Raw genomic sequence first — 3,957 nt, 5'->3', positions numbered from 1 at the left:
ATGGCTATTTTGGTGGTGCCAGAGGCAGGTGACTGGCATTGGTGTCAAGCTCAGAGAATTCTTCGGTCTTGTTTGTAACTTTACTTCTTGGCTGGAGTTCCTTTGTTCAAAGGGTAGCGTTCTGTTGTCTTTTTAGTGTCTGTATGTACGTGGCTTATACTATTGTCTTTATGATATAAATAAGACGCGTATTATCATGAAAAAAAAGAATTGACATGTTATATTATCGATTACGGTTGGCACCAACAGACTTTTATCGCGCGTGCCTGTTGCATTCGTGGTCCTCGGATCTGATTTTGATTTTGATCTTTATCATGAGATTGTCTACGAAACTTAGAGAAATGAAATTCATGCGATACATCACCAAAATTAACATTGGCCGTTTGCCTAGTACAATCAATCTTAGCATTAGCCGTATTCAAGAAGATCCTAATAAATATAATGGGATAAAAATCATCTCGTGGTGATCCAATAACTAAAAGTGGTGGAAAAGTGTCTCTGTTTGCAAGCTTAATAGTAATATCAATATCTTCTATCTCAACGGGTGCAATATCATTCATGACTTCTTGATATACAAATTAAATGGTATAACACTTACGCTAGCACCCACATATCGCATAAACCATGATAACAATGACTTCTAATTTGAATAGGAACAACAGACATGACAACAACATGTTTGTTTGTTTTTTCTAAATTATCCACCCCAAGATCTCTATTTAGCATGCATCTTGAAGGTGTTAAGTAAAACTGGGTATTTCCTTAACAATGATTACATTGCGTTGATAATATATTGTCTTTACCCCACGTTCAGTACCAGGACATGTGCTCAAGTATTTTTTTATCCTTGGGGACAACACAATATAATACAATACAATACAATACTCCCTCTGTCCCAAAATCTTTAATAGAAAGTTATACTAGAATTGAGACACTTATTTTGGGATAGCAGGAGTACAATGCATGCCATTTCCACTTTCTATCCCCGCCGTAGATTACTTGCCAGATTGAACTCAACTAATATAGACAACTCTCTCTTTGAGATCATTCATCTAAACATGGCGAGTGCAAGACTAATAGACCGAAGAGCATATGTCTACAAATTATGCAACAAAAAACCCAGATGAATCAATGAATAGAACATGTATAAATCTAATCATAAAGTAAAAATTCATCACACCACAACAAACACCCCGCAAGAATTATATCAAATGGATCAAAATCATGTAGGCCAACTCACGTGATGATTGTATTGAAGAACAAGGGAGAGACTGACATCTAGCAATCATTATGGACCCATAGTCCAAAGAGGACTACTCATGCAAGGATATGGTGACAACAAGGTGGATGTATAATCTCCGTAATGAATTATGAGTTACCCCTCCGAAGAGTTTTGAAAAGGGCCTCTAGATTGGATCTTCCATAGAATAGAGAGGTGGTTGTGACAAAAAAGATCCTCGATAAATAATTCTGGGGTTTTCAAGAATATATAAAGGAAGGGGTGTCAAGACGTGGTGGACAGGCATTGTGTGGGGCACACACGGCCCCGCCAAGCGGCCTCCCTAATAGCCGCACCTACCTACCATGTGGGGCCCACTTGGGTCCAACGGGAGATCTAGGGGGCCTTGCTCTGTATCGTCTCAAAACTTCCCGAAATATTTTTCTTCAAAGTTTTGGTCCCCTAAAAATTGGTTTTCTGAAAAGTCTAAGAATAGCAGAAAACAACAACTAACACTTGACACTGAATTAATAGGTACATCTAGAAAACATTATAAAAATTGATGGCAAAACTATGCCATTATATATGATGTAAATATAGCATGAACCAAGTATAGATATCTGTATCATCGGTCATCATACCAAATAGGGTGTGGAGTGTGGACTACATAATGCACCCGAGAGGTTGACATAGCTGTAGTCTATGCCATACTAGCATACTTTCCAATGAAATGCCTCTACAACATGGGTTGCAACATGTAAAGGTATGTTTTAGCCTTTCACGACAAACAAATCGCAGTGGATTGCCTTCAGTTAGTGAGAGGTGGGATGAGACGACTTGCAACACGAGAGCCCAATGCAAGGCGATGAATTGTTTGATAATGCTCACTTCTTGCCATATTTGGATGGATGGAATCCATGTCCAAATGAAGCTAGGATGCTGATGATCATTGTCAGGAAAATCAAAAGTGACGCTCGTAATTGGGCTATTGTTCTCCTGGAATTTTCGAGTGCTGCTATTCCATGAGAAATCATCGCATGACCTATCTTGGTCTTTTTTATTTATAAAACCGTACTACACATTTCCTAAGTAAATGAGATGAGGCAAATCTTTTGTTTTCCTTCCAGAAAATAAGATTGCAAACACAGGGACATGCTCCTGTAAACTTGATGTGAGCCTATACATCCACAAAGTCTTACTTACAAGACTACATACATGAGTGAGATATCTCAAGCAAGCAAGCCAGATGCTTGAGATTCATTTCGAACGCATTTGAGTGATACGAACTGGGAGTCTAGCAAGCTATACTTGCTGAAAAGATGTTGTTTATTGCTGGAAAGGGGATAAGCCCAGGCTCTGCATCATACGATGCACATAACCATTTTATTGAACATAAAATAAGTCCAAGTCACCCAGTACAAAAAAGTTTATATCAAACCGGTCAGGAACACGATTACATAGCTCATCCATTGAATCTAGTACTGAGTACTGACACACCAGCCAAACTGGTTGAACCCCATACGGTGCCCACGAACCCCCAAGCGTGCACACGCTGTAGTGATGATCACATGCGGATTGACGATGTACCTTTGAAGAGGTCACAATCATGTTTGAGGCGGGACCATATAATATAGTTTAGTTAGTTTGCTGCTCCTCCTATTTCTCTGGTCCAACAACATGGCGTGTATGGGAAGGACTCAATGTTCCGCTCATCATTACCTAGGCCTACGTCAAAAGCCTCATAACCTGTTGGGTATATGCTACCTAACCTTTCAACCTTGAAGCTATTCAAATGATAGGCAAATCCTACCGCATTTAATTTATCGCTCTCCGACCTACTCAAAAACAAAATCTCTTTGTATGGGTGAAATCCAAGTATCTCAATGTCGAAACACTGATGGTGGCGCGCTTCAGCAATGTCCTTGTTGTCATGAAAATCTTCATCATCCGAGTCCCATTCAAATGTATCTTGAAGTGTTGTTGCTTCCTTCTTGAACCGTGTTAGACGAGAATAAAAGTAGTCATAGTTAATGTCTTCTAGGACCCATGATCCACCAACAGCTTGAGAGTCAAACGCTTGTATAGGCTTAAGGTCATAGTCATGCTTCAGTATCCATTCTGCCTGATCACGTGATTCATCGAGGGTACAAACCCTTATGTGATTGCTAACAAATGATGCCAAGTATACCCCCTTTTCCGATAATCCTAGATAAGGGTTCCAGCCGACACCCATTGGTGGCTTAATCACACTGTACCTATCTTCAGATAAAGATATTCTGCAAAATCAAATCATTGGCATGAAAGTTTTAGAATTCAGATAAAGATATGCTTTCATTCAGGAAAAAAAACATAAATAAAACGGTGTAGATACCTCACAACAAAGTCAGTTTGGCAATGCACGTACAATGATCCTCGCCAATAGACAGAGCGGAGTCTACTATCACCGGCCAAAGACTCGCAGATCTCCGAAACTGTCCCATGAGCATTCCCTTCTCGAACGAAGGACCTCTCCTCCCAACAACCCGTCCTTGACGAGAATACATGGAGGATATATGGGGACGGAGGCCACTCGGATGCCTCCTCTAAAGGGTCACACTCATACAAATAGGGGATCTGAAACACCTGGTAGTGCGATGACACCGTGGGATCAAAGGCCAGATAATACTCATGGTCATGGGTATCAAGGGCGACTCCCCCAACATGGGTGGGCGGACCTTGTGGCAGAGCATCCCAGCATC

This window comes from Triticum urartu, chromosome 3 (assembly GCF_003073215.2).
Source record: "Triticum urartu cultivar G1812 chromosome 3, Tu2.1, whole genome shotgun sequence".
In the NCBI taxonomy this organism is placed as follows: domain Eukaryota; kingdom Viridiplantae; phylum Streptophyta; class Magnoliopsida; order Poales; family Poaceae; genus Triticum; species Triticum urartu.
The sequence above is the reverse complement of the archived record's forward strand: the minus strand, read 5'-3'. Positions refer to the sequence as shown.